The sequence below is a fragment of the Bos indicus genome, chromosome 27 (assembly GCF_029378745.1).
Source record: "Bos indicus isolate NIAB-ARS_2022 breed Sahiwal x Tharparkar chromosome 27, NIAB-ARS_B.indTharparkar_mat_pri_1.0, whole genome shotgun sequence".
Lineage (NCBI taxonomy): Eukaryota > Metazoa > Chordata > Mammalia > Artiodactyla > Bovidae > Bos > Bos indicus.
Genome location: NC_091786.1, coordinates 29,855,877 through 29,867,214, shown reverse-complemented (window position 1 = coordinate 29,867,214; position 11,338 = coordinate 29,855,877).

Below are 11,338 nucleotides of genomic sequence, written 5' to 3'. Positions count from 1 at the left end.
GTAGACATCTGGTCCTGTCCAAAACATCCATAAGACATTTGGTCTACACCAAAGTCTTTGACATTTGGTCCTATCCAAATCCATTTGGCATGGACCAAATATGCTCACGGATGTTTTGGGTAAGACCAGTTTCAAGGACACTTTGGCAAGGGCCAAATGACTTAAGGACAAGAGATGGAAGCAGACTCCCAACTTGAATGATGGGTAATGCGCAAATCGCCATGCACTTGGAGAAGCAATAGCAGTGGAAGCCATGGACAGCTTTCCTTAAACGAAAGTGTAAACATTTCAATGGAATCCATTGCTATGTCAGTTATGACTTAAGAGTTAAAAGAGAAATAATGCCTACTTGACCATTTTATTTTTATTTTGAAAGTATGACAGCCCTTGTGACCACAAAATACCCAGATGGTTTCTCTAGTTCAGTTAAGAGCCTTCCCATCATGGGAAGGAGGAAAGTTGACTGGAGAGTTGAGGAGACTATTACACAAAGGTCCACCTGGGAAGAATTTATCCAGCAATGACAGGTTGTATGAAGATGGTGTGAGGTTGTCAGACACTTTTATGATCCTTCCCTTCAGTCTGGCTTATGTACCTTTTGAAGGAGCACATGGCATGATAGGGAGGCAGCCTTGAAATCAATTGACAGAGCAGAGAAAACATTAATAGCATCTGCAGCCACAGGACACTCTGCTACAGTGAGATTTGTTGTAGGACAAAAATGACAGCTCTATAACAACATCTTATTGATATGGGTTTCCAGAGCATGGGCAGAAAAAAAAAATGGATTCTCTGGCAGAAAGTGTTTGCAACATGACTTAGGGGCTTTGATGAAACAAACTGGGCTACCATCAAGAAGTACAAGAAGAAAAACAAAGATTCTGTGGCAGTGAGAAAGACCACAGGGCAAATATCATACCTTGGAGTATGCATCACATCTCCACTTTTAGCAACAGAACACGCCAACAACAGCTTAGACTTCTGGTTTTCCCGTTGAAGTATCAATAGATTATCACATATAGGATGACCTTACAGAGACAATATAATAACAGCTTAATATGAGACAAAAATCTACCTGATTGCACAGGTGGAATTCATGGAAACAAATGCTACCTTTCAATTCACGCTGCTTATAATAAGTTCATAATGATATTAGCTAAAAAATCAATTTCAAAGTTATGGTCAAAATTCATTGATTTGTTATTTTTGAGTGAACAGACAGATTTTCAGTTGAATTGCTGAATTTATCTTAAGCCCCAAGTTCACACATCTTGAAATATTGATTTGATTGTTTGAAAATGGGGAAACTTTATATAGCACCATCAGGTCAAACTGCATAAGTCAATGCATGCTGGTTTTTCTAACATGTTACAATCACTGTTCAGAATAGCTTTGATTTGGTGCGTTTCTGGTTTTTTGTTTTGTTTTGTTTTTTTGCCTCTAGGGACAGTTTGGATGCTAATCCCAATTTTTCAAGGCAGGAAATGAGGTGTCTGGTCTGGTAAAGAAAGTTGTTCATCAGAGTTACAGTTCTTCCTGGTTGGGGATGCAAACGGAAACAACTAAATAGTCTAAGAAAGCTGATCTTATGCTATCCCCGGAAAAGATGTCATAACACGAGCATCAATCATCATTCACTCTCCACTTCCAAACCATCATCAGTCTCCACTTCCCAGGACCTAAGTACTTCAAGGTTCAGTTCAGTTCAGTTCAGTCGCTCAGTCGTGTCCAACTCTTTGCGACCCCATGAATCGCAGCACGCCAGGCCTCCCTGTCCATCACCAACTCCCAGAGTTCACTCAGACTCACATCCATAGAGTTGGTGATGCCATTCAGCCATCTCATCCTCTGTCGTCCCCTTCTCCCCTTGCCCCCAATCCCTCCCAGCATCAGAGTCTTTTCCAATGAGTCAACTCTTCGCATGAGGTGGCCAAAGTACTGGAGTTTCAGCTTTAGCATCATTCCTTCCAAAGAAATCCCAGGGCTGATCTCCTTCAGAATGGACTGGTTGGATCTCCTTGCAGTCCAAGGGACTCTCAAGAGTCTTCTCCAACACCACAGTTCAAAAGCATCAATTCTTCGGTGCTCAGCCTTCTTCACAGTCCAACTCTCACATCCATACATGACCACAGGAAAACCCATAGCCTTGACTAGACTTCAAGGTTAGTGATAGCTAAATAGGTTCTAGTTTTATGAAAAGATGTAAAACATTAACATCTCTTCTATTCTAATTCCTAATAATGCCTGTGTGATTACCCTCTTTGGAGAGAGGGAAAGAACCCATTAGGAAAAAAGGCAGTGTCTGATTCCACTTCTTTCTTGGTTGTTCCTTCTCGAATTTGAAGAGTTTCTTTCCCCCCCTTTCTGAATGTAGTTATATCCCATATGGACAGCTCTGAAGGGTGTTTCATTTTTAAACTAGGTTTCATTTTTGTGACATCACACTTATTGCTAAATCTTGTGCACTTCAGACAATTCTACATACTATGGGAGACAAAAAGAATTATGAGATTTCCTTGCCTATATTCAAGAAACTTGCTCTACAGTTCAAGAGAAAATATATATCATTCTTTTACCTCTTATTGTGGGGTTTTGACATAAATAAAAATAAATGTAGCTTCAGTTCAGTTCAATTCAGTTGCTCAGTTGTGTCCAACTCTTTGCGACCCCATGAATCACAGCACTCCAGGCCTCCCTGTCCATCACCAACTCCCAGAGTTCACCCAAACTCATGTCCATCAAGTCGGTGGTGTCTTCCAGCCATCTCATCCTCTGTTGTCCCCTTCTCCTCCTGCCCCCAATCCCTCCCAGCATCAGGGTCTTTTCCAATGAGTCAACTCTTTGCATGAGGTGGCCAAAGTATTGGAGTTTCAGCTTCAGCATCAGTCCTTCCAATGAACACCCAGGATCTCCTTTAGGATGGACTGGTTGGATCTCCTTGCAGTCCAAGGGACTCTCAAGAGTCTTCTCCAACACCACAGTTCAAAAGCATCAGTTCTTTGGCTTATGCACTCTAAAATAGGACACTCCACTCTGTTATTTAGTATTGGGTGACCTTGGCCTTGTGCCTTAGTTAAATGATGTACAATATGGGCTTCCCAGGTGGTTCAAGTAGTAAAGAATCTGCCTGCCAATACAGGAGATGCAAGAGATGTAGGTTTGATCCCTGAGTTGGGAAGATCCCCTGGAGAAGGAAATGGCAACCCACTCCAGTATTGTTACCTGGAGAATCCCATGAACAGATGAGCCTGGTGGGCCACAGTCCATAGAGCTGCAAAGAGTCGGACACTACTGAAGCAACTTAGCGTGCACACACAGAGAGTACAATACCCGTCATAAGGTTTTGGTAAGTGTTAAATTGCCAAATACACATAAAGTGATGAGAATTGCACTTACAGACATATTAAACATATGTTTATGTCCCTTTAAACATTATGATTAATTTGTTTATTCAGCAAATATGTGTACGTACCAGTGTGTATTGAGCATGTGAGAGTGACTAAGACAAGTTGCCCTCCCTTATGGAAATTGCAAGCTTGAGGAGACAGATTCAGTAAAAATACATGAACAAGAAAGTGTTGGGGTAGTGAGTGCCATGAAACAAGCAAGATAAAGGTATCAAAAGAGATTGAGAGAGGACTTGCCTTAGATTCATTGGGGAAGCCTCCCTGAGGAGGCAATATTTGAACTGAAACCCAAGTGACAGACAAGCCAGCCATCAATCCGTATGTAAGGTAGGTACTCGAAAGGGTACCACTCAAAAGGAAACCACTAAGCCCTGGCAAGACTGGCTGAGATTTCATGGCAGAAGTGGGTTTCCTCCATGTTTAGAGGGATATTTAAAGTAGCTGAGACACCTTTCCTGCAGGCAGAGGAATTGCAACAAATATGGAAGTTCAGAGGTGGGAGACTCTGGACACGAGGCATACCCAGTGGGCTCGCTGTATCTCTCTATCCTGGTGACTGGTGCCTGCAGAAGAGTAGGAGGTAAAGGGAGGAGATAGGTTGAACCAAGGGTAGGAGACATTTCACCTCAGCACCTTCATTTATTTGGCTGTGCTGGGTCTTCGTTGCTGCACACAGGCTTTTCTCTAGTTGTGGCAAGCAGGGACCACTTTCTAGCTGTGGTGCTTGGTCTTCTCACTTCAGTGACTTTTCTTGTTTTGGAGCACATTCTCTAGGGCACTCTGGCTGCAGTTGTGGCTCCCAGCTCTAGAACACAGGCTCAGTAGCTGTGGTGCATGGGCTTTGGTGCTCCATAGCATGTGGGGTCTTCCTGGACCAGAGATCAAACCTTTGTCTCCTGTGTCTCTGTGTTGACTGGTGCATTCTTTACCACTGAGCTACCAGAAAAGCCCCTCAGCATCTTCTTAAAGTGTCACTCTGTATAAAAATGGCCTGATGGGTGGTTTCTGAGATGGAGAAAGAAATCATTCTATGACTATGGTTAAGTTGATCCCCACCTCAGTGACTACCTCCCTGGAGTTGTGGGGATGGTGCTCTTGATAACTATTCATTAACTGAGTGATTGATGGCATAATTGATTGGTTAGTTCATTTATTGCACACACCCTGGAAAACTGCTGAATAAACTTTTAAGAAAAGAAAAAAATGGAGGGATGATGGGTTACAGTAGTGATAATATTGATGTAAAATTTTGGAGGCAAGAAAATAGAGGAAGAATTCAGTCCCCTATTAGTGTAGAAGTGATCCAAGATGACATGTCAAAGATGAATGAGGCGTCAAGCCCTGAATGACAAGTGCACAGTAACAGGAAAACACTAAGGGGCACTTGATTTAAGGGAAGAAGATAATGACACTCTTTTATATGTATGAACATCTGAAATGTGGATACACTTTGTGATGTGCAAAGTGATGGAAAATTTGTAATGGTGAGTTGTCTTTGAAAAATAGGAGAAACATGGAAATAAGGTTAGCAATAGAATCAAAATATATAGCTTTGTTTAATCAAAGAGGTGGTTGTTCATCTCTCTTCATTTCTTTCATCTTCATAGATCTATTATCCATTATCATGATTTTTTTAAATTATTGAATTTAATATTGGTGGCTCAGTGGTAAAGAATCCACCTGCAATGCAGGAGATGTGGGCTCAATCCCTGGGTTGGAAAGATCCCCTGGAGAAGGAAATGGAAATTCACTCCAATATTCTTGCCTGGGAAATCCCTTGGACAGAGAAGCCCAGCAGGTTACAGTCCATGGGGTTGCAAAGAATAGGACACAATTTAGCAACTAAACAGCAACAATATTAGTTGAACTGCCACTAAACACCAGGCTAAGATGAATAGAGCATAGTTTCTGTACTTCCCTAGAGTGGATAAAGAGAACGGGGAACAAACACACACAGATACACACACACACACACACACACACACAAATGCACACACAGGAATAGTGAATTGATTAAAGGAGATCCAGAAAAATCTGATTCAATGAGAGTAAAAATTTTCAAGAAGAGCTCTCTCAATCATTTAGCAAAATATTTCAGGGAGAACAAAAGCCAAGAAATAGCCTTTAGATTTGTCAACTAGAAGATCATCGTTACTCTTTGAAGGGGCAAATTCAGTAGAATATTAGGGGTAGAAGCCAAGGTGCATCTTTTATCCCCTCATGCTTCATCCCCTTGAGTTTTCAAGAAAAGTCTTCAGTTCAGTTCAGCCACTCAGTCGTGTCCGACTCTTTGCAACCCCGTGGACTGCTGCATGCCAGGCTTCCCTGTCTATCACCAACTCCCAGAGCTTGCTTGGTTGTCAAAAAATCATGGTAATTATTTCTATAGATGCTGACATTGAATGACTAAACCATATTCATAATTATTAAATTGCCATATTCCAGTTAAAAAAAAAATAAGACACCTAAAAGCATTGAGAAGATAATCAGTTAGTTATAGGTTCACCTCCCCCCAAATAAAATCATGTCACCAAAATAAAACTTCTAAGTTTTTGTAATAATATGCAATTAAAACTGTAAGACAATTGCATTTTCTGACATTTCATGCCAGTGGAGTTGCTATCTTGAAGACTGTCTCCAAATCATAGAATAAGTGAATAAGGGTGGGGAGTTTTTAAGGATAATTTTTATTTACTTTGTCTTAAGAGGCAAATTTCAAAATAAATAAGAAAGAAAAGGGCAAAGGTTTTGAAGGTCAAGTTAAGCATTTTTCTTTAACAAGGTTCTTTTGACATTACTAAATGGATCAGCCACAGAACTTTGAGCAGCACTATTAGATTAATGATAGCATCAATGATACGAACAAGTACTATTTGTTAAGCGCCTTTCCTCCTCAAGACTTTAATTCACTTGGGATAGAGAAAATGGAGATGGAAAGAAAGCCTAATCTAACCCTGGCCGCTATATATTTTCTTTTCCTCCTTTTTGTATTTTTTTAATTGCATGAGAAGGAATCTACAACAAAAATATAGCCTTCTCCAGACAGTACCATGAAAATCAATAATCAGTCTTGCCAGAAGAAATTCAACAACATTTTCAGTGCTGTTACAGATTAGACAGACTGTATTTATAATAAAAAGCCATATGCCCAGTCTTTTATAGACTCTGAAAGGAAGTATCTTTATTATTGCATAAAGCTTCTTGACCTACTCACACCCTTCAGCCAAGAATAATCTCTCCCTCCACTGACTTCTGTAGAATTTTACATTTCTAGTACAAAGTGAGAACGTCTGGTTAAACGTGGAGGATTAAATACCTGAGGGCTTTTTCTTTGCTCTTTCCAGGAATCCCATTCGAATGGGAGTAAAGACAAAATCACAACACAAAGAGCAGGGGATTGAGCCATCAGGGGATAAAGAGATATCAACAAGTGAATCATGCAGCAGGGGCTTCTAAAGGCTTGTATATTGAGATACTGTGTGCGTGCTTAGTCACTTCAGTCGTGTCCAACTCTGTGCGACCCTATGGATAGCAGCCCACCAGGCTCCTCTGTCCACAGGATTCTCTAGGCAAGAATACTGGAGTGGGTTGCCAGTTCCTTCTAGGGTTGGCCAAAAAGTTCATTCAGGTTTTTCTGTAACAGCACATGAGAAATCCTAATTAACTTTTTGGCCAACCCTATAGATTTTAAGGAAGGCTACAGTGAGGCATGAGACTGAAAGCTAAGACCACCTGAATATCCTTGTGGGGAATATTTAAATACTTGGTCCCTTTCCAGAAACTGGGGGTTTATTTTGTGGAGGAATAGAATCAGAGATTGCCCATATTTTAGTATATCTGGCACAGAGGAAAGGTGAGGAAGAGACATTCGGCTTGAAAGTTACTGTTTGACAATACCCCTCAGACCTACTTAATTCTGCTTCACTGCAAAAATATCGTGATTTGGCCAAAAATAGGCAGGAGTTTCAAGTAGTCATTCCTGGAAAAATTCAACATACCCAAAAAAGACTTATAAATACTGACCTTTGGTGGTCTCTCAAAAAAAAAAAGCACAGCTGGGTCTCTACCCAGTAATACTACAGTGAGGCCCACTGATCCTAAAGACATATCCACATATATGGAAAAGCAGAGGATCAGTGCAAGAGATCCATGTTTCTTGCATGTTAATCACTCTCTCATAGTCTGTTTTCCAAGAAACTAAATCTGGGGTACAATGATTCAAGAAAATTTTCCAGAAGATAATGATATTATTTTCCAGACTAAAATAGTTTAAGTCAGAGTATAATAAATGATAAATTTCCTAAAATACATAAGCATGCAAATTTGGAAAGAGAAGAAAGACAATCCAAAGACCTTTGAAACAAAAGAAATAAATCAGCATCAAAAAGAATAAAGACATTGGACTTCTCAGCAACAACCCGCATATCTAAAAGATGATAAAGCAATTCCTTCAAAATTCTGAGGGTAGATGGTTTGCAAACTGCAATTATAAATGCTGCCAGATTGTCAATTAAGTATGGGAGCAGAATAAAACACTTTCAGGTATATAAGTTTGAAACAATATCTCCCTTCCTACTTTTTTCATGAAAATACTGGTGTGCGTGTGCTGTCAAAACAGGACAGTAAGTGATGACAAAGGAAGACACTGGACCCAGTAAAGGGGATGCAACCAAGGATGGGGGTGAAGTCACAGGAGAACTGTGTGTCAGGCTTTAGCATAAGTCCAACAGGGGCTTCCCCGATGGCTCAGTGGATTAAGAATTCACATGCAGTGCAGGAGATGCAGGAGAGGTGGGTTGGGAAGATCCCCTGAAGGAGGAAATGGCAACCCACTCCAGAATTCTTGCCAGAAAAGCAGGTAGTAAAGCAGCCAAATGTGGACTGAAGACACTTTTCTTAATACTTGAAAGAAGGAAGGAAGAAAAGAAGATGCAAGGGAGGGGAGAAAGAAGAAGACAGAACAGAATCTTGTCGATGAAGGAAACATCTAAAAATTTGAACAGAGAACAAATCAGAGTTAGATTAGCAGCATGGGGATGGCCTGGCAGTGAGACCATTTTACTAAGGAGTAGAAAGGAGCTGGCTCTAGCAATGGAGCAAGATGGGTGGCAAAACCTGGTAAACAGGCAGGATTTATTACCACAAAGTTAAATTGCAAACGTCCCTCTCGGTTTGAGAAGTTACCTTCCAAATTCACTTTTATTTAGAAGTAAAAATTTTTTGGATGTGGACCATTTTTAAAGCTTTCACTGAATTTGTTAGAATACTGCTTCTATTTTATGTTCTGGTTTTTTTTTGGCCACAAGGCATATGCAATCTTAACTCCCTGACCAGGGATCGAACCTGCACCCCTTGCATTGGAAGGCAAAGCCTTAATCGCTGGACTGCCAGGGAGTCCCTGAAGGAAAATTTCTTAAAACTCTCTTTTTGTAGAGAAATGTTGAAAACTGGAAAGACCATAGTATCCATCAAGTTGAGGAAAATATTATTAAACAGAATATACTTTAAAACAGGATATTAGAGAAAATGCAAGCTTCTCATATACATAGAACAGGACATTTTAAAGCTATGGAATTAAAGCCATTCTCTAATAGTTGGTGTCAAATTAGTTTTTACCGTTATGTTATTAGCCTAAGTGTTCCAATTCATCTACAAAATGAAGGGATATCTTTCCCCAAGTAACCTCAAGTCAATCTTCTTTCCATAAGTTGATTATACAACTCGAAGTGATTTAGGCATGATCTCACCACAGCTTAAATCTATCCCAATATATGGCATGCATAAACACTAGAAGATTGACATATTCATTAAAATGAGGAGCATTAATTCCTTAATATTTATTTAAGTAGGAAAAATAAACGTAGTGGTACAAATGCAGATTAGTTCAAATAGGAAATTATGTCTAAAAAAGAAATGCATATTCTTTCTGAAGATATCAGACCAAGGATTCCGACTCAAACACCATTTATTTTCTTTGTCAGAAATTACAAAATGTGCATTCTTTAGCAGATACTAATTGCGCCAGTGGGATTTGCCCAGGCTACTCTCATGGGGGATGTGGTTAATTCTTACTACATCAGCACATCTATTCTTTCTCTGAGGCTTAACTAGAAAAGCATATAATAAACTTTATGCCCACCCTTACACAAAGGGAAGCTAAAAATACACAGGATGTTTCATCTTGTTGGGATCTCTCAAGGACAGACTATGTTACCCTGTGCTATTTAAACGGTGTGGGCAGGTGCCACATGGTTGAGAAAATAATCTAAACACACATGAAACAACTTAAATTTCAAAACAACAGATGATAACAGAATGTCATTTGGGGCAGTATATATTGACAATCAGGGAACAAGAATGAACTCAATAAGTTATCAACTGTATGATAAATTCAAAACATTTAAAATGAGTTAGAGAAGGGAGAGACAAAGGCAAGTAAGGTTTCGTGTTCTTGGTTTAATGGCCCTTGTTAAGAAAACCCAAGGATGCTCTCTGCTCACCAACCCCTGTCTGTTTCTCTGAACCATATAGCCTTCAACAATATTACTGACTCCATAGATGCACATCCGATTTTACACTTTCCAAAGAACTTTCATACGTGAACGATAGGTCAGGGCATGAATTGTTGTCACTACTGTCCAAATACAGGAACAAGACGTAGCAGCATAAGGTGACTGTATTAACACAAAAGCAAAGTGTGAGGCCTTCTAGAATCCAGCCACGACTTAGCACGACTGCGTCATGATGGGCGGCCTAATGAAAGGGCATGAGAACAACAGAGAAAGGAGGAAGGCAGCAGAGATGGTTTTACAGCATCCAATTGTCAAATGGGCTCCTGAGACAAAGGTTAAAAATCAGTCTGAATAGATTATCTGGCATTTGTTTTGCTGAGTTAACAAGGAAGGGACAAGGGGAAAGGGCCATGTGGTTGGTTATTACGAGAGAGAGCTTCCCTTCTGGTCTAATAAAAGTGGCCTGTTTTAAATGCCATGCATTTTCCCTAGGCAGGCACCCATCTGTGTGGCGTGGCAAGGGAGCCCCTCACCCCCACCGTACGTGTAAAATGAAAGGAAAGCTGTAAACAAAACGGTCAGTGGAGGTGTTAACAACTTGCTTGGGTTTATAGCAAAAATATGAAAAGCCAGTTGCCACTTAGGGAATAGTCCAACCGTATGGAGAAAAATATATTGTGGGTGTATTTCACAGAGTAGTCACACACAAGCAGACTGCTCCCTCTAGACCGGACTTTTGTCCTAAGTCAAACTGTCAAATAATTTTCATTCATCCCCTCTGTCAGAGGAAATCAGCCAGACTCATAGAGGGAAGAGTTTCTTTGTCAATGAATAAAATCCCCATTCCAAGAGAGACACACATTTTAGACAATTTAGTCCTTGTGGTGGGCCTCTGGGCATCTCTCCTGCCTTAAATTGTCTGTGTACCCTTCCTGCTGCATTCCATTTGCTGCTGAACTGGGTAAATCCATAAAGAATGCAGATCCGCTGGGAAGAATTCATTAGTTCTCTCTCAGGTAGCTTTATTCGATCAATGGACTCCAACGAGAGATGAAATGTATTTTTTTTCATTAGTGAAAGTCAAAGTCACTCAGTCATGTCCGACTCTTTGTGATCCCATGGCCTATACAGTCCATGGAATTCTCTAGGCCAGAATACTGGAGTGGGTAGCCTTTCCCTTTTCCAGGGGATCTTCCCAACCCAGGGATCCAACCCAGGTCTCTCCCATTGCAGGCAGCTTCTTTACCAGCTGAGCCACAAGAGAAGCCCAAGAATACTGGAGTGGGTAGCCTATCCCTTCTTCAGCGGATCTTCCTGACCCAGGAATCAAAATGGGGTCCCCTGCATTGCAGGTGGATTCTTTACCAACTGAGCTATCAGGGAAGCCCATTAGTAAAAGTCAAATATGACTTGAATCCA